Below are 20,842 nucleotides of genomic sequence, written 5' to 3' on the forward strand. Positions count from 1 at the left end.
AATCAAGGAAAAACTTCAACTATAGAATAGGCGTACATAGCTTAGAGAAGGTGCAGTCCTTCTCGTACTTGGGCATTTTATTTGATAGGGGTTTAAACTATAAGGCATTAATTGAGGAGCGATGCAACAAGTTAGTGTCAAGTATAGGGGCAATTTAGAATTTTGCCCGCAGACTAGGACGGTGGTCGCCAGAACAAATGATGAACTTATACAATTCAATCTGCTACTCTAAAGCTGTGTACGGGGCAGAATTGTGGGGGTTCGTCGATTCCGACAAACTGCAGGTCGAGGAGAACAAATATTTGAGAACGCTCCTCAAAGTCCCACAGTGCGTTCCCGCTTACATTGCTCATGAAGAACTGGGTGGAGCGTTTATAGGGGACAAGGTGCAGGTTAGGCCCCTGTTAGCTTGGCTAAAGATCTGCGTTAATCCAGAGGCCATGCTGACCAAGCATATAATCTTGGACTGCCTGGGTAGGGACAGGGGAATGAATATCCCATGGCTGAAGTACATAAAGGTCATTCTTGAAAGCATTGGCTGTAAGGATCTCTTCTTAACGCCGACCGGAATTGTAGGTCGGGATCGGGACAGGGTAAAGGAGATGTTTTTTAACTATAAAGCCTCATCTGGAGAAGATAGGGAATGGGGCAAACAGTCAGTCAAAGCTCATGGCTTAGTGAGGACCTGTGAAGGAATGGAACCTTACCTTGCCCTCATGCACAATGCCCTGGACAGATTCTTAATCACACGTTTTAGGCTCAACTTTTTACATCATCTACTGGCTGATCCGGTAGGTTTTACTAGTTCAGTTGAGTCAAAGGGTCCCTGCGGCTGGATAACCTTCATTTTGTATTACTATGCCCCTTTTATTCATTGCCCAGGTGCCGTTTTTTAGTTAGTCTGCTGAAAAGAAACACATTTAGGCATGCTAAGGAGGCCCTTTTATTTTTACAAATGGCCCAAGACCCATTGACCCTACTTTCTGTAATAAGTTTTTTAAGGTTAGCAGTTAAATTAAGAGAGACAAGAGGGATCTGTTGAAGGAAGCCCCGCCAAAATTATGAGTAACATGAGGGATTGGGACAGGGGCTCAATGAACTGTAATAGTAATAGTTTTTGTATTCTTTTTAAAATGTATATTGTCATTTTAAACTGTACTTTTATGGTTTTCATGTAAAATGCTGAATAAAGAAACATGACTGACTGACCTGCACCTTAAAGCAGAGGAGGATAGACTCTTGTGCTCTCCGTGCAGAAACCACGTGAGTATGGTTGCTTTTCATGAATACTCCCTATCATTTCTCTTTCCACAGTTAGCACCTGAGTGCTACTCTCTGCTTTTGAACTATGGGGCATAATACATTGAATCGAAGGGTGAGACCCTGCACTCACACCTGAGGACAACCAATCACTCACAATGCGATGTGTAACACCAACAGAGATTAGTTTTATGTTGTCTGTTCCACGTATGTCCACTTGCTTTATCTGTTATATTGTAAGTACAAGTGTGTTTTTCAATTTTTTCACGTTGTGATGACTGATCAGCACCAATAATAGCATGCACATTTGTACCTTTGGAGACAATGTGATACAGTGAGCTGGAAAAGCGATTCCAGGAAATCATTGGACCGTATATACAAAACATTTGCTTACTGTGTGTGTTTTTTTTATATTCTCATTTATTTTCTAGATTGGATGATCAATTTTTAACTTGTTGAAACAGGTATTTTCTTCTAAGGGAATACCTATACTGGATGTCACAGTCTTAGGTGTGGGAAAGGGATATCTACCCATTTTGTAGGTACTGAAGAAGCATTGTGGATCCTTTTTAGGCCATTGGACGTGAACACATCGACCTGCCCACACTCACAGATTTAGGCTACTTGGGTACATCACCCTACTAGATCTTGCAAGGGACCCATCACATTAAATTCCAGTTTGGTATCTCTTGATAGTTTTAGTCTCCCTTCACTTCACTATATACTTTCACTCCACTCCTCACATTCAAAATGCCCTCACACAGACACTTTTCATCAGACAGCAAAAATAAAAAGATCTCTGCTAAAGCGACTCTTCGTGGGGCCCATAGAGCATTGCAGTGCTGGCATTACAAGGAGCATGCCCACTATGAAGCATGACATCCTCATTGATGTGTGAGGGTACAAAGAAATAATCCTTAGGGTTCCCCCTTCTTGTCTGCCTTTCTTTCATCCTTGTTTTTTAATAGGAACAATACCGCCACTGACTTTTGCATGAATATGACCTCACATCCACTGAATGGAGAGTGGCTCTAACATGAAGAATACCTATTGGCTAAAGAAGAACCATTAGGGCAATGGTTATAGCCTTGACACGTGGTGTCTCCTAATGCATCAGGTGGAGCGAAATTACCTCATGGTGTTTATCTCCATCTGACTCTAAGAAGGTTGGCTTTTCCAGGGAGTTGGAGAACCATACCTGATTTTCCCGACTGTCTAATTCCAGTGCTGTGCACACATAGTATACAAATTTACTTTACCAATCACGGTGCGATTGGAATACAAAGTTCTATCCTTCTTTGACTTTGTGTTAAACTGCCTTTCCAAATGACCCTTGAGAGCACTAACCTCCTCATTCTCATGATAGGCAAAACTGTCAATCTGTGCGGTGAGTTCTTCCATAAAAAAGGCATGCCATTTTCTGTATGGTGCTTGCTTCAGGATAGTCCCCAGGAACTAAAAAGAAAACCGTGAGACTTTAATGCAGTAATATAAACATAAATGCAGTATCCACAGCTGATGTCTGCAATGACTTTGAGAAGATATGGGTAAACAAACTTCAGCTGACAACAACCTCAGTAATGATGAAATATTATGTAGACAGAAGAACCAGAGAACACATAGAGCAGCACGTAAATAGTGTGGTGTGAAATCAGTGGTCAGAAACAACAGGAGGCCTTTACAGTGGCCGTGATTTACACAGAAACGTATGCACCAAAAGCATGCTGTCTGCAAATTATAGTGAAAAGTGTTACAGTGCAGCCATCCAGACAGAAAACAGATGGGGATTGTGCAGTTATATCATATACTTAGGAGCAGAATGCAAACCTATAGGGGCAGATTTACAAGCCCCTTAAGCCACTTTTAACATGGGAAAAGTGGGAAAAGTGACGCAAAAGTGGCGAAAGGGGGTTGTAAATCTGCTCCATATAATCTTTGATCACCAGAGTTAGGGCTGAATGAAAATTTTGTGTTAATAAGGGTGAAGACTGAACACAAGGAAAAGAAAATTACATCACAGGAGCACAATAAAAGCAAAGTGAAGTGTGATGACCAGGCAAAGAATACACTGTTACAAAGGAACCAAGTAGGAGTGCGATAACCAAGGGTTGAATAGAGACAGTTATAACATGACCATCACAAGGTTAAACTAAAACAGTGACAGAGTGACAATTCAGATGAATATGGGAGCATAGATCACGTGCCAAACTGATTGCAGAATATAAACATTCTGATGATGTGAAAAGCAGTTGGCAGACCCGGAAGAGTGATATTGTGACAATCCAGGGAAAGAAGAATGTTGTGCTAGAGTGACTATTCTGGGGACAAAAAGAGTCAGAGGACCTGATTTCCAACATGGGGCTACATTTCTAACCCTGTGCAATCACTGCAGTGCCTGTAATTTATCTGGGTAAGACATGGAGATAAAATCTGATACATGCAGGACTATCTGCAGTAAGCACGTAATTCCCAAGTTTCTGAGTGTGAATATGGCTAATGAAGTTTTAAATGCTTCTGGTAAATATTGCAACCTAGGAAAATGTTGTTTACCGAGTACAGCTTCTCCCTCTCTGTGCCCATTCACAATCCATGTAAAACATTTTTTTATAATCCAGACAAACAATGGGCCTATGGTGAAAATATTGCAACCACATAGCAGAACAGCACTATGATGGGGTGAATGTTATATCTGCATATATTCACTCTAAATGAGTGGTTATGGAAAACAATGAGTTAAGAGCCATGTGTGACATTCATTAGCAATTAATCCTTACTGAAACAAGCGCGCATTTCCACTGTTCCAAGTCAAAGGTTCTTTCAGTTGCAGCTGAAATAGCAGTTGGGAAAAAAATATATGTAAGTAAAAGTGAACAGCAGGCAACATTTCAAATGCCATGGGCTTACATACCAAGCACTAGCAGATGTAGAGTCACACACTTCAAAGTGTCCCAGGACAGGCTCAGCCTGTCCTGGGAATTGAATTCAATGTCATCAGTTGTTCGTGTGCCCTTGATGTCACTCTTACATCCTTATATCTGGTTGTAATTTTAGGTCTATATATTTTGGTATCCTTTCTTATATAACCGAAAGGCCGCCACACCACTTGATCTATTTATTACAGAGCTTTAGCCTTTAAGCATTTGGCTGTCAGATGTAGCCTTGATCATATAGGGGATGGCCGTCGTGGTTCAGATATAAAAAGTGCTTTCCTGCTCTAAAATTACATACATATAGAAAAATACTCCTTTATTATATCCAAGACCAAAATGATTATAACGTTTCATAATTCATCTAAGTGAAATTATAATTTGTAATGAAATCTTCCTTAAAAACACATTAAAACACTTCTGCATGATATCTGGTATACAAAGGCTGAAATATAAGTCTTCTAGTTAAGAAAATGAGGATGTCTATCCTAACAGAAATATGTATCAATTTATTTATTAACAACATAATATTGCCAACTCTTTTAAATGTTCCTCACTGTGAAATTCTCACATAGTAGGATTCAATTATGCAATATTTAAAACATTCATTTTAGCTGCAACATATGGTTGGACCAGAGATCTAATATTTTCTTTCATATTAATTGCTGTGAAATGCCCTGTTCAGCCTTACTCATCATGCAAACAATGCAATGCCCAAAAAGGCTAATCTAACCACCATGTAGCCTGAATAATACCTGCTTCTAATACAAAAGCAGAGAGAGTGTTTAGTGTTTATTAATGTGGTTTGGAAGGTTTCCTATGCATTGACACCACCTGGGTTCTTTGTTTCAAGCTCAATAGTTTACAAGCATTGGTATTACTGTGTTGTTCAAATAAGACACAATTGAAATAAAAGACATTGCAGAAATGGGAAGTGTTATAATCATGAGGACTTTGCATATATTGAAGAAGTATTTTTTCTATGTTTACGGAATTTTTAGCACATATACACTGAATCAAGATTCAGCTTCCTCATGTGATCAAGGCTGCATCTGACAACTGAAGAGCTTCATGGCAGAAGCGCTGTAATTTAGTGATTTTTGGCAAAACAATGTTGTTAACAGCCTTTCTGTTATATAAGGAAGAAACCTAGAACTTGAAAGAGGTTTCTGTTGATGCCCCATTCGGTTTGGAGTACGGCCAGCTACAAACAAAACTGTATGCATTTTGATAACTTTTCTTGCTTACTTATACAGGCTTTAAGTCAGACCTCCTCATCTGTTGGTCTATTGTGTCATATCATTCACATTTTCTTCTGCCCTCCACAGCATTCATCATGGGCCAAATCAGCCTTAAGCTAACTTCACTGTGAGTGATGGCATTCTGCTTTTTCAAAAAGAGCACATCCACAAACAAAGTATTTTTCTTTAGTTCCAGAGACTACTATGGGAATGTGGGCTTTTTGAGTACCTGGATTTTCCACAGTAAAAGCTTACAAAAACTGTGAAAAAAACAAGCGTGGACAAAGCCTAAACACTAGCAGCCAACACCAGGCATAATAGCTTTGTCAATGCTTGTTTGAAATGCCATTAATGCTTGTTTAAATTGGGTGCTCAATGGCTTGTGCTTTGGGGACTCACCTTCCAAATATGTTATCAGCGGGGGGATCTTCATTCTGATGAGCCTCGCTAAAAATGGGTAGTTTGCAGGAATCAGGCGCTGAAGAAGAGCCAAGACAGCAGTTCCCTTTTCGACATCCCTGCGGGGATGTGAAGAAATGACCTGAAAACCCACAACAAAGAATTCAGCAAGTGAATACTCACTGGCCTTTAAAGCATCTGGAAATGCTACCTTGTTTTCTATACAGTACTTAATACAACATTTTGGCTGTTTCTGTGTGATGTAAGTAGTATGTCTTATTGATAACCAACTTACTGGAAATAAAACTATCAAGTTCAAAAGGATAAAAGCTGAGTTGAATGCAAGCTCTCCATGGGAAAGTTGCATAGAAATGCCAGCAAAAAACTTGAGGAGGGGGATCTGGTGGAATATGGTGGGGGCGGAATTTGATACTCACAAGCAATCTTATGAAGAGGCTGTGTATTGGAATTCCTTTAGCTGTTTAGATACAAAAAAAAGAAGACATGTCATTCTCAGTCCATAAAATACTGAGCAACACTTGCCAAAGGAAGACATATGGCTGACACACACACTTAAGACACACAGTAGTATCTGCAAAGAAGAGGATGGGGTGATGGGTGGTATTTCAATTAGGCGCTAGAGGTCATGAGGATGCTTTAATGTCCCTGCAGATACTGACAAAGGCACCCCCACCACAAAGGGTGCTGCTAGTGGTATACAGTACCTCAATGGTCTGTGCTACAATGCTTCACCTCCCTACCCCAGCGATTGCTGTCAAGGAATGACAGCTGCAGTAGGTGAACCTAAGCTGTCATGCACTGGTCCTGCTTAAGCTGTCATTGAGTGACAGAAGACTACAGTGGGACAAGAGAGGATGCAACAGGAGCTGTGGACACGCCCTGCATCTTGAATGGACCATGATGAAGGGGAGTCATTCTGCGACAGTGGATATCCCAGAAGAAAGAGAACACCAGAACATGTTCTTGCATATCCATGTTCCTATAATGTTAACCACCTGGGGGGCAGGCTATAATGAGTACATAATTGCCTGTTCTGTTCTGCTCAGGACCCTTTACATGAGTGACAAAGAAATAGACTATGATACCATCTGCCTAGGTTTCTTGCACTTTATCAACATGTTCATTGGAAAGTTGAGTGGGGAGTGCTAATTGGAGCTCTGGAAATGTAGTCTTCAATTACAGGTTCTCACCACCGGATGCAAATCTACGTCCTGACCTTGGAGTCAGTCCAAATAATTATTTTCACTTACCCTCGTTGAGTAGGCCTCCCTGCCTATCAGGTCCATATGTCAAGTGAGAGCCAATAAGTAGCAATTTAGTCTGGATCTGAAGTCCAAAATAATGAACCAGAAACATTGCAGAGTCAAATATCATAACTAAAAGTAACTCCATAGAGAAATAAAATACATCCATGTTGCGACTGACTAAAGTAAAAGCGTAAAAATAAGTACCTTACCCAGAAAGGTCTGATCACCATACCAGAGATAGGTAACTCCATGGCGAGCAAGAATACTCCTAGGTTTGAAGAGGACCATTAGAGGCCTGAGTAGCCTCACAGAGTGTGGAAACTGAGACAGTCAGCACATTGCATTTAAGTGGTGAGGGTAATAACCAGATGAAGAGCTGAAACCAACAGAAAGTAACTTTATGGCTGGCAAACTACAATAAGTATATAGAGAACAAGGCGGCGGACCCTCCCATATCACCGGGCACATTATCTTTAAGCGACCAGGGGAGGCATCTATGCTGGTCACAGATAGAAGCCATTACTTTTAATTGTACCCTATTTAAAACTTGAGGCCAGGAGATATTAACCTGCTTAGACCCCTTAGCCTCTGGTGAAGAGACTCCAAGCTAATTTATTAACATCGCCCAGTCGGTCGCTGACTTGTTTATGGCGCCCATATCCGGCACTGCCCCAGAACACCCGAAATGGTTTGATGCCGAGTGTTCATGGGCCCTTGGCCTCCTGAAGAAAGATCTTAAGCAGTCCTCCATGAAATAGAGTATGAGTGGCAAATTGCTGTAATAATTGCAAGGAGACATTGAAAGAGCGGAGGCGTCTAATACAAAGACATGCATGGGACAAATTAGGCCAATTGACTGAGCTGGGTGATAGTAAACTCTTTTGGCCGATCATAAATAGGCCCTGTTTTGCGGAGGCATCAAGGCCTGTGCTATGCCATCACATTACCCCGGAATAATGGGTTGATCACTTTGAAAGGGTGTACTTCTTTGGATATATTGAATAGCCCCTTAATGAGATAGAACCCGGCCTGGGTGATACATCAAGTGCTTTCTCTTTGGAGAAAGTATGCCTGGGCATCAAGGGATTGTCCTGGATAAAGATGCCTGGACGCGATTTGATCCCTCCAGATCTTTTCCGGGAAAAAATAGACGTGTGGGCCCCAGTTTTGACCAGGGTGTTAAACGAAGCAGCAAGTAAAGGGATGCCGCCTTCTCAGCCAACATCCACCATTATACCAATTTACAAGAAGGGGGATAAGGATAACCCCTACTGCTATCACCCCATTTTCCTCATTGACTCCACAGTTAAGGGCCTGGGTCACGTTTTACTGACTAGGCTTTCTGCTTGGGCCTATACAAACAGAATAATCTCTGAGGTGCAGTTTGGTTTAAGTTCTAGAAACTCAACCACTGCTCAATGTCTTAACCTCTATTTATTAGTGTCCAAATACATGGTAGCTCAACCTGGCGCAGTTTTTAGGCTTTATGGACCTTACGTCTACCTTTGACCGGGTCAATTTAGTTCCTTGGGAGTCAAGCCCACTATCGGAACTTTACTAATGAACCTTCATGTCCAGACTACAGCAGCTGTCAGATATTCACAGGGAACAGGCCTCTCAGAGTATGTTAACTGCAGTAGGCGGGTCCACCAAGGTTGAATTCTTGCCCCCTTTTTTTTTAACTGTCTATATTAATCGTTTATAAGCTTCCCTATCCTCATTACAGCCTAACTGCCCACCAGTGGGCAGGAAAGCAGTTAGTTCTTTTATGCACTGACAATGCGGTGCTGAAGGACCGCACACCAATGGGCCTCCAAGTCTTTATCAATGGGTTTGTTTCTTTTATGGACGGGCTGGACCTGTAGTCCAAACTTCACAAAATCGTACACTTTTGGAAGTTGGCTTTCTGGCAACTCGATCTAAAACTTTTATGGCAGGTGTTCACACCTCAACGAAGGTCCCGGCTTTTCATTACCTGGGAATTTTATTGGACGCAAAACTCAACTGGAGACAACTGATGAAGGGAAAGTTGTGCGACATGCACAAAGCTTTGGGAGCTATTGACAACTATGTCCACAGATTGGGTTCTTGGTCCCCTGATGTGATTTTAAAGGTATAGCAGTCCATATGTGTCTTCAAGGTCTTGTTCTGTAGGGAGGTTTGGTGGTGTACTGCGGCCAGCAAGTTAGAGGTCGCTCAAAATACGTTTTTGAGACAAATTTTGAAGGTCCCACAGGGCACCCACTCGTTTGCCACACATGAAAAACTAGGAGTTACTTACATCGCGGATTTGGTGGCAGTGAAACCTTTGTTGTGTTGGGTGATGATATGGTCTAGCAGGGCTCACAAAATCATAAAAATGTTACTAGAACTACAGGTCAAGTAACTTTAATAATCTACTCGACCTAACTGTAATGTACTTGACCCGGGAACTGGTCTCCAGTTGTGTGACCCTGGACAAATATTTTGTCTGAAGGAGCCGCCTTTTCCGTTATTATCACATAAGAAAGCACCTTCAAATATGCAAGTTCCCTTTTTCCGATGTACTATAAAACATTTTATTTACTAGACAAAATGTTTTCTCCTTGTATAACAATAAGCAAGGCCATTAATAGGGAGCACATGATTCCTGGCTTGCCTCTTAGTTCAGTAAAAGCATTGTCATTAGGGCAGGAGCAGTCATAATTCCCAGTTCATGTTTAAAAACTCACTTTTCATAAATAGGGTCTTCATAACTAGTGAAATATATATTTTAAGCAACATCTAGTGTTGAGGCCGAGTTTAACCCCTTGATTATCTTATACTGTTTGTCACTAGTTCATACACTTGAAATCCCCTTGCTACAGTATGTAAAAAAGTCCTTTATGGCTCTTAGCAGGGCGAATATTTTTCTGAAATGTGACGCAGTGTGGCCACAAGACCTGAGAATAGTCAAGGAGCTTTTTTTAAACACACCGCTGCTCATCATGAAAATACTGAGCTTATGCAACCAACTGTGAGAGGACATGTTTTGATAAGTCAGTGCAGGGAAGGGAGAACTATCTATTTACCCTTTAGTAACCCGTTTTAGATTCAATCTGCTCCACCGTCTACTGGTGTCCCAGTCTGGTTATTTACCTGCAAGCGTGAGAGGGTCCTGTGGCTGCAACGACAGGTCTCCACAGGACACCTTAAACTTTTTCTTCTTATGTAAATATTTTCCCCACGGGAGGAGAAGATGGCGGCTGAGTGAAGAGCTCAGTCGTGAGCTCCTTGCCCGAGGGAACCGCTCTGCCTAAAATGGCCACCGGAGCCGAAGATTAATCGACTACTGTCTCATGCGGTGTCTGTGCTGCTCGCAATGACCCTAAATCATCCTGAATCACCCTGAATCGCCAGAGCCAGTGTCTATACCTGTGTCCGCATCGGCGTTGGCCTCTGTGTCTGGCATCCACGTCTACATCCACGGGGAAACCCGGTGCCCTGACCGGTGAGTGCCGCGAGCGGCCTGCCTGCAATTGGGGGTCGGAGTCGGAGAAGAGGCACCAGCTCGAGGTCTAAGGGGCCCAAGGTTACTTTTCATTACCCTTTCATCAACTCGAAAACCCAGGGGAAGCGACGCAGCTGTTAAGTGGCCTCACCTCCTGCATCTCCATTCTCTCGTGACGGAAACAGCAGCCTCGGAGCCCAGCTGATCGGTGCTCCCTGCTTTCGACCCTACAGGCTCGGGGCTCCGCAGGGATTGAAGGTGGTAGAGTGCAGAAAAAAAAGGGGAACTGTGGGGCTCATCTGAAGAGGCTCACTTGAGGAGCCGATAACGGGGGTAAAAACTGAAAGCTGAATACTCTGAAAAAACTGCGCAAGACGATCAGTGAGAGGATATTTCATAATTGTTCTCAATGTGTGGGCCCTGCACTGATTTGGACTACTCACCTCACATCTGTATCTGCGCTGCACTGCTTGCTGAGAATTTTTGAAGTTATAAAAAACGACTGTAGCCTGCCAAAATTAAGCTGAGTTAAAGTGAGTTGCACGACCGATCAGTCAAATGAGGCAAGGCTGACACCCGGTCGAGAAAGGGTGAACTGCACGGCACTGGAGTCACACGAAGTTCAAAGCCCTGTGGATCGGGGCTCGCTTGTAGTGTGGGCAGAAGCAGCCGGAGCACACCAGAAAAAAACCAACATAGCTCATCGCGTCTCCTTTAGGGGAAGCACTATATCCACCTCGGACTATTCCATAAAATGTAACAGCACTAGACTTAATGACTGCACCTTTAAAAAACTGAAAGGAAGATTGAAAGGAAGAGGGACAGAAGGAGACCAACAGAAAGACACGGTAAGAGACACCCTTTTTTGTTCCTACGTAAAAGGTTGTGAGTCTGGGGACCCTAAGGGGTCGTTGAAACTAGCTCAGGAAGCTGCAGTGAAGAGAGGAGAGTGGGAAAAAGTGGAAGGTGGAACCTACATGACAGAAAAACTGGAAATATCTAAGGCCACCCTTGTAGGAAAGAAAAGCTTGGCAGAAGAGAGATATACTGGAGGTGGGTATAGCTTGAGAAGCTCAAAGAACAGACATTTGGATACAAAATCCATCAAAGAGCTGGAAAGTATAAAAGTAACTAAAGACCATAAGGACTCTAAAAATCCTAAAGATTCTAGAGATCCTAGCCAGCCCAGTGATAGTGATAAAAATAAGGATAAGGAAAGATACACCTTACCCCCAAAGAAACCAAAAGAAGAAATAAAAAATGCAAAGCTCCTCTTTCAAGTGCAACCCGGCTCAGTTTAGCAAAGCCTGGGCTGTGTAGTACCCAAAAAATTACACCATCACTCAGATCGTTTTTTAAAGTACAAGAAAAAAGTACGAGTAAAGAGAGGACCAGAGAGCTCCCAGCAGTACCAAACACAAGCGAAGCTATAACGATGGCAGAGAAGCCTGAAATAGGAGGCTTTGGAGTACCAACAAGCAACAAATATCAAGCACTGGTCACTGTAGAAGATCAAGAACCAGAAAGAGGTAGTAAGCCTGAAGAGCAGATGAACGATACCAGAAACACAAAAGCACAAGACCAAGCATCTCCACCCAGAAAAGACCATGGCCTAGAAACAGCTCACACCAAAAGTTGTTGCAACAGTAACAGCAACAGTACCCAGCCCAGCACCAGTGCGGACTACTCTAACGAGCCTCAGGCGGATAAGATATTAGGAGAGATGGGGGCAATGATGAGAGAGCTAAGAGATAAATTCGCAATTTCTGAAAAAAACCAGACAAAGATTCAAGAAACATGTGAGACACTCGACCAAAAAAGAAATACTCTTATCGATAGAGTTACGCATGTAGAAGGAGAAATAGAAACCCTGAACAAGAAAACGGAAGCAAATCATAAAGAGATAAATACACTTAAAACTAGAGAACTGGAGATCAGCGAGAGGCTAGAGTCTATGGAAAATCATGCCAGACGAAATAACTTAAAAATACTAAATATTCCCGAAGGCTTAGAAGGGGAAGATATAAAGGGTTTCACAGTCCAGCTTCTAGAAGAACTAATTCCCTGGACCAAATCCACCAATCTTGCCGAAGATATCCAAAGGATACATCGTGATCCCTTTAGAAAAGGCAAACAAAGGAGGGTCTAAACGCGGTTTCATTCTCAAAAGATGGATGGTCTTGTAGGATTAGATCGGACATCTCAAAAACCACTCAAGACAGACAGTGGGAACTGGGACAGCACATGCCACAACTAAAAGCATTAGGTGCAAACGTCCAAATGCGTTTTCCGGCCTCATTAAGGATCATGTGGAACAATAAAATGTTCAATATAAGGGATCCAAAAGAGGTGAAAAACCTCATAGACCAAATCAAGACCCAGCAGGAAGACCACTCTCGCGCCCACTCTCACTCCTAATCAATAACTAATAATCTTCAACTAAGCATCTAAACAATAATATTATATGTCAACAGGTCTTGACAAATGCCTGAAAGTGGGAAAGGAAAATGCACAATTTTGTACCCAAAGGCAGGGAGCTCAAAATGGGTAGTGTATGCCCAGAGGAGAAAAGAAAAGGGAGGCTTCTCCAGGGGTGGGGGGGGGGGGAACTAAACACAGCTATGCTCACCAAGGAAAAACAAAAAAAAGAAAAAGAAAAAGTATGTCACAAGGCGGGGAGCAAATTGGGGGAAAAAATGAAAAAAATAATAAAGTCCTAAAATCAAGCTATGGGGAGTCGAGAGGTCACCAAGTTAAAAGTATAAATTGGACCGAGGGTGATTAATACAAGTTCAGGAGGGGAAGAAAAAACGCTCAACGTCCTAACTTGGAATGTAAATGAACTGCAAATAAGAAAACGTAGAGCAAAAATCCTGGAGTATCTGAAAAATATTGATTGCGAGATAATAATAATTCAAGAATCTCACCTAACTAAGGAGGAATGGGAGCCTATATGCAAAAGCCAAAGCTGGATAGAACACTGTATTCCCACAAACCAGACTTGTAATGTAAAAGGAGTGGCAGTCATTTCCAAGAAATCTCTAAAGCAGTCATTGAAAATTCGGAAGTAGATATGAAGGGAAGATGAGTGAGTGTAAAAGCAAAAAATTTATAACAACATGTACACAGTGGTGGGTTACTACGGTCCAAACATCGACGACCCTGAACCACTTCAAAATCTGTATTCTCACTTATGACGGTTGACTCACCCATAATATTGGGAGGTGACTTTAATGTTTTACTAAACCCAAAAGAAGATCGATATCCAATAGGAAAATCACTTCCAACACCAAAAATGAGAGAGTGGCTTGGAATTTGCATCAAGGACTTAGGGATAGTTGATATCTGGAAAGAAAAAGAGAATAAACAACATAAATTTACCTTTAAAAATAAGAGATTTGGCCACGATTCCAGGATTGACTTTTTCTTGGTCAGCAGTTGTCTAACTGAATATATAAAAAAGGTAGAACATACACCAGAACATCTCTCAGACCACTCCGCGGTAAAACTCAACTTGACGCTAATAAACTCTTCCATCCCCCAAAGATGGACAGTAGATAAGAAAATATTTCTGGACCAAGCCTGCATAGTTAAACTAACAGAGGAAACTCAACAGTTTTGTGATTTAAACAAAGAAGGAACAACAAAGCAAATAGCTTGGGATGCATATAAAGCATGTATTAGGGGGAAAATCATGAACATAATGGCCTACAAAAATAGAGAGAAAAGCTCTTTGGTAAAAAGCATTGAGAAAGAATTAATGGAACTCAATACACAGCTGAATAGGGCCAGTACCGGTAAAGAGAGAGAGGAACTAGAAGTCAAAGTAAAAAGTAAGAAAATGGAAATGAATGACTACTTGGAAACAACAGTCAGAGAAAGATGGGAGGCCAGCAAACTTTCGCATTATGAGTACGGTGAAGGGTGCAGAAAGATCCTAGCATGGAAAGCAAGAACTGAGCGAACCAGGAATAGGATAAACAAAATACAAAAAGTGAGCCAGCAAGGTATACTCTCAGAAAACCATGAAATAAGGAAAGAATTTGCAGAATTCTTTACAAATCTATACACGGAAGAATCTTTTTGCTCCAGTGACGAAATACAGAGCCTATTAGGAGAGATTGAAATCCCAAAGGCATCCCTAGACCACAAGCTAGATCTCAATGAAGAAATTACTGAGAAAGAGGTCTCTGAGGCAATAAAGGCTCTAAAAAGGGGGAACGCGGCAGGCCCAGATTCTCTACCAAATGAAGTTTTTTTGGCTCTTCAAACAGCTGTGTTAGCCCCTCTCACTGAACTTTTTAATGACATCTTTCTTAATAATAAAGATCTCCCCAGATCCTGGAATGAAGAAATAGTTAGTATATTGCTGAAGCCAGGTAAGGATCCAACTAAATGTGATTCCTATAGGCCCATCTCACTCTTAAACTGTGACTATAAGATCTATACACAAATTTTGGCAAAAAGATTAGGGGCTGTGGCAGGATCCCTAATACATCCAAACCAAAAGGGCTTCATCAAGGGCAGGCAAATTACGGAACTATCACATGAATTGATTGCCACTATAGACATCGCGACTCATCATCAAACACCTTTGGCAGTTATAACATTCGATGCTGCCAAAGCCTTTGATAGGGTCAGTTGGCCCTTCCTGAATGCCATTCTGGCTAAGTTCGATCTAGGGGATAAGTTTGAGAATGCAGTAAAAAACATCTATAAAAGACCAACAGCAAGAATTTTGGTAAATGAGGGTCTCACTGACAGGATTCAGATAGAAAGAGGAACTAGACAGGGATGTCCCCTGTCCCCCCTATTGTTCAATTTCTATATAGAGCCTCTTGCATGCCTACTAAGGGGAGAAGAAGGGATAGTACCTTTCACACATAAAGGATGGGAGAAGAAAGTTGCACTATTTGCAGATGATTTAATGATATTCATGGGCAATTTAACAAGCTCACTGCCGAAAATAGAAAACATTTTAAGTAAGTTCGGGGCAGTTTCAGGATACCAAGTAAATCAAACAAAATCTGAAATAATGGAGTGGAACAACCTGTCGGGGAACTCCCTTGTGAAGAGCAAAATAAAGTATCTAGGGATAGAATACATCAAAGATATTGAAGGGATAGCCGCCTTAAACTTTAAGAGAATATACAAGGACATAAGAACTCTCCTTAAGGCTTGGGCTGACCTACATCTTTCCTTCCTAGGTAAGTCAAACTTAATTAAAATGACGATAGTTCCAAAATGCACATATCTGTTCAACTCTCTCCCACTTGATTTTAACAAAATGGAGATAAAAAAAACTGCAAGGAGAGTTATCCAGCTTTATTTGGGCCTCAAAAGGAACTAGGATCAGCTGGAAAAAGCTGAGAAGAAGCAAGATGCAAGGAGGCATTGCCAGTCCAGACATTTTGGAATATTGTAAAGCTTTCCAGTTAAAAAATATAAGGACCCTGTTGGGCATCTACGAAAAATGGCCCATGCACTGGAAGGCCTTAATCGGTCCTAGGAAAGACAAATATCTATATAAATTTGGACACCCAAATTTTTAAAAAAATATGAAACTGAAGATGATAAGATCAGCAGCAAGAACCTGGTACGATGTTAGAACCACCCTGACAATACCCTATTATAGTAAATTCTCCCCAATCTGGGACTCCCCTGGCACTCCAGATTGCTTAAAAGACACCCATATAAATCCCTTAAAGGAAGCTAACATAAACTACTGGGGTAACTTGATAAGTGATAGCAAGATCATAGAATGGGAGATACTAGACAGAGAAACCAAGGGAACCTTATCAAGGTTTAAGTATTACCAACTAAATAGCTGGATCAAAGGAGTAAAAGAAAATATGCAAGGGGATGAAATCATCGAACGAAAACTTCTGGATGCAGAACCTTTTAGAAAAGAAATAGCCTACTGGTACTGGGCATTGATAAGATCTGGTGAGGAAGAATATAAAGCCCCTCATGACATCTGGTGCAAATCTATGCCAGAGCTCGATATTACAAAACTATGGGAATCCTCAAACAACATCGCAGGACAAGTGGCAAAATCTGCTCTTCTGAAAAAAAATCACTTATTCACAATCCACAGAGCATATTGGACACCAAAAAAACTGTCAAAATTCAAAAACAATACAGTAAAGAAATGCCCCAAATGTGGAATAGAAAGAGCAGACGACCTCCACATGTTTCAAGATTGTGCGATGCTAGAGGAATACTGGAGCCAGATCGGTAGGACACTTTCAGAAGTACTAGAACAACCAGTGGAGGTAAGCATTGATTTGATTATTTTTGGGGTTAGAAATAACTTGCATGCCACAAATGCGTCAAAGGACAAAGAAAGAATCCTCTTTTTATGGATTCTCCTAGCTAGGAGGGAAATTTGTATTAATTGGATAAAACAATCTCCACCAAGATACCCTGATTGGCTTAATTCAGTACTTAGGGTATATAATCTGGATAAAAAGGGAAGGCAAAGTAAGAAAAATAGGTTCTGGAATATTTGGGAAAAATACAATTTGGCAACATCTAAGGGATCCAATGATTAAGGCAAAAGTAACAACAATTTCAAGCAGAGTCTTGAATGGAGTAGTCATAATGACTAGCTCACCCCACTTCCAAAAATCGTGTACCTAGATATGGAAAAAAGGGGGCCCCAGGGGACAAGGCAAGCAGTTCCCCCAGAGAGATAGAAGGCGGTCGTTTTGGAACGGATCCAAACGAGATAAAGGGGCCTCCGACATCTCCATACTCTAAGACATTTTTCTGCTTGATGAGGACTTAAAAAAAAAAAAAAAATATATATATATATATATATATTTTCCCCACCCCAGGGGATTGATTCTTAGGCCCCTTTTAGAAGCCATGAAATTTAGACAAGACTGGGTTGTAGTAATGTATTTGCAGCTTTTGCCTAACAACCATACCCTTTTTGTTGCCACAAATTTCCTGAGGGCTGCTTTTAGAACAAGAAGCTCAAGATGCGACTGACGTCAGCTTGGACCATGCAAATTTGCACAATATCTCTTTTAATGTAATGAAGTTCTTCTTATAGTTATATTTGATATATTTTTAAATCTTTTATGGATGTGACTACTTCCGAATGAAGATTTATTATTATATAGAAAGCAGCAACATCAACACAGATACATATATCACTAAAAGGAGAGCAAAAACTGTTATTGAAAAGATGACATGCACATACTATAGTACCAAAACTCCTGAGCTAATGGACTGGTTCTTCACCTCATGCCAGATCATTACTAAATATGAGGGAATCTGGGGAGAGGAGGAAGCATTAACCACCTTCAATGTTAGTTCCCACAGTATCAATGAGTAGGATGGTTAAGACTCACCACATTCCTCAAAGTTGATGCTTGCTTTCTTATCCACAACAAGTACCATCTGGCACAGTGCTGGCACAGATGAAGTATACTCCTCTTCCAGCATGTAGAGCAAAATCTCTTTCCAAAATTCCTGCAAGAAAGAGTGGTGAACATGTTATTTGTATCATTAGCATCTAATAAGGCTTTATTCCCACAGATAAACAATCATGGCTGGTGGGAGGGTTCGGCATTTTATTTAGTTCATGGGGCATTTTGCAAGCTCCCCTCTCCAAGAGATGGGGCTATATTTGATTCATCCCCTTGCTGATACAATTCCTCGCTGATGGGGTCCAAGGCAGATGCCTAGTATTACGCTGATGTAGCACTAACCCTGTTTAATGCTACAATCTGGTATTCAGCATCCAATCAGAATGAACCCATTATGTGCAGAGAATGTGTGAAACATGTTACTTTCCAAAAACCCTACAAGTGAGCTGAAGTTTGCAAATTAGCTCATTATCGGTTGGAATCTTCATAGAATCATCTTTAGGAATGTGCCAGAATACGCAAAGCAATGGCTGGGAATGAAAAACCCTGTTGATATGAAATATTGGTGCCTGATGTATCATGGGGCAGGTAGCAAATAGGAGATGCAAATTGAGTAGCAATGTTATGCAATATGACTGATGTACCATTAAGTCTCATTTCAGTCTATTTAGAAGTAGTTGCAAACCCTCCTGCCTCATTCAAATGAATGAGGTAGGATTCAATTGGTGCTCTTGTACAAATGCTCCAAACCCTGGTAAGTACTGCATGGGACAGCAGACCTCCATTCCTCCATCAGAGGACACAACCTTTACAACGTGTCTCGAACCACTTTGTGCGTTAACAATGTGATCCAACTCACTAATGCGTCTTTACAATGTATTCCTTTACCACACAGGTAGTTGTGATGACTTGCCTAAAGGAAAGCGTTTTTGGACTAATTTTGGACTTTAACGCCAACACTTTCCCTACTGTTGCACATAATGGAGTTGGAATAGTAAATTTTACTATTCCAAACTCCAGCGCTTTCCCTAAGGCAATTCATTGTAACGACTTCTGTGGTAAAGGAATGCGTTTCAAACATGCAATCATAGTTCAGAACACGTTGTTAAGGCAGGTGTGATAAATGCCTGAATGGTTCCAACATACAACCCTGCAGCAGAGGGAGCTTTACAAAAATGTGCTTTTATGTGAGCCGGAGGATAGTGAAAATCACCTGGGAATTTAGGAGTCTTTGGACATTCTGCAATTTATATTTTCTATACACCTAGTTAAATGACCCACCTTGTTTCACATCCTCCTCGCTTACCTCATCAGTATTTCTATGGCGTAATGCAAATGTATTGAGGAGCTGAGCGATTTGGATAAGGATGGTCTCTTCCTCAACATCAGATTCATCATCCATGTGACTAGCGAACTGTGGAAATGTGGAAAAGCAAGCAAAGTAAAATACGATGGATTTTCAAATCATTTTAATTGTGTTTTCTCTCCTTATGGAGGGACAAGAGATTTGAGAGTTAAAACATCACAACTTTCTAATCAAGGTGGTCAAGCACAAAGAGAACCTCTTGACAAATCCAAATGTGTAAGCAAAACCACTAGCCTCAAACATGTAAATAGAAATGTACAAATGCGGTTATGCTCCGCTCTGTTGAGTATAAAAGTACCCAGTCATTAGGCGTGGGAGGGTATAGCATTCATATGCTCTCAAAATACCAGTGGACTCACTTATAATATATAATGTTCTGATACATGGGACACTACACCTGAGAAATTGAGCCTCTGGCACCACAAGGTAGTATCTCGTGCTCACCACACAGATTTGCCCTTCCCCTATGACTTGATGAGGAAGTATGTGATACCTTATGGGACTTATTACACTGAATAAAGACTAAAGAATACCAGGACTATGTTTATGGGAGGCAGTTTTGATATGAAATAATGATTTGAAGTATGTTCGTGCTACTTTGCGCTGGATTTGGTGGTTTGCCCTGTTAGGCATTTAAACTGTAAAGTGGGGTATGCAACAGAAAAGAACCCACTAGATAATGCACTATCCGCGAAAAGCCCAGCTTATCAGTGCAGTAGCTGAATGCCAATGTGCCTTCCCCAATCACCCCAGAAATAGCCCAGTTAGCCCCGTTAAAGTCTAAGGGGCAGTTGGCTTTCATAGGCTGGATTGTGTGGTTGGCCTCTGTACTGCCTGTGAGCACTGCTGTTGAGCCAGACCCATTCCCAAAGTGTCTGAGCATTTTATTTCTTTGCACTCAAGCCAGTCAACATGTGCATCAGGTTAACTAAGAATGGATCTAGGTGTTCAAGCATCATTCTTACAGTGCGATGCAACACAAGGACAGGCATCTGAATTGTCTCCGGCATCAGACCTTGTTAGAATAAAATAGTTTTTGCTGTTTTGATTATGCACTTATTCATGTAAAAATGTGCATTCGCTGCACTATTTTATCTTTGGCCACCATTTTGATCATGACCGAAACTGACTCTTGCCTTTCCGAAAAACGGCTTTTCATAAGTTTTTTTTTTTAAGGTTGGGCCTTGCTTAACTTTCAGTCAACATGAGCTTTATTTGACTGATGTCATAAAAGCAATTCACATAAAAACGAGTTTCCAAGTTATAAAAAAAAAAATATATTAAAATTTGAATAAAAAGAGAGAATCAAACACATTCAAAGAGCATATACTATATGTTAATAGACAAAATGAATGCTACTAATTGATAGATAGTTTAAAAAAGTGTCCAAGCATTAAAATATAGCATAATAATATTATCGGTAGGAGACTTTATTTACAGAGGTACTAAAGGAGCCGATATCTAATTGTCCACATCCATCTAAAAAACTTTGCCACTGATACTGCGTACGGGACTGATGGATCAGATCACAAT

The 20,842-nt window shown here is 41.1% G+C and overlaps 1 long non-coding RNA gene across 1 annotated transcript in view; it reads right to left on the reverse strand.

Moving 5' to 3' along the window:
• LOC144819738 (uncharacterized) overlaps window positions 1-4,061 on the reverse strand; it is a 30,696-nt gene extending 26,635 nt beyond the window's left edge. The window contains exons 1-2 of the long non-coding RNA XR_013607542.1: window positions 4,035-4,061; window positions 2,608-2,715 (exon numbers count right to left, since the gene is read on the reverse strand). This is a non-coding gene — a long non-coding RNA (uncharacterized LOC144819738). The remainder of the gene's footprint in view (window positions 1-2,607; window positions 2,716-4,034) is intronic.
• Window positions 4,062-20,842: the final 16,781 nt, after the last annotated feature.

Source organism: Lissotriton helveticus, chromosome 2_1 (genome assembly GCF_964261635.1).
Source record: "Lissotriton helveticus chromosome 2_1, aLisHel1.1, whole genome shotgun sequence".
Classification (NCBI taxonomy): Eukaryota; Metazoa; Chordata; class Amphibia; order Caudata; family Salamandridae; genus Lissotriton; species Lissotriton helveticus.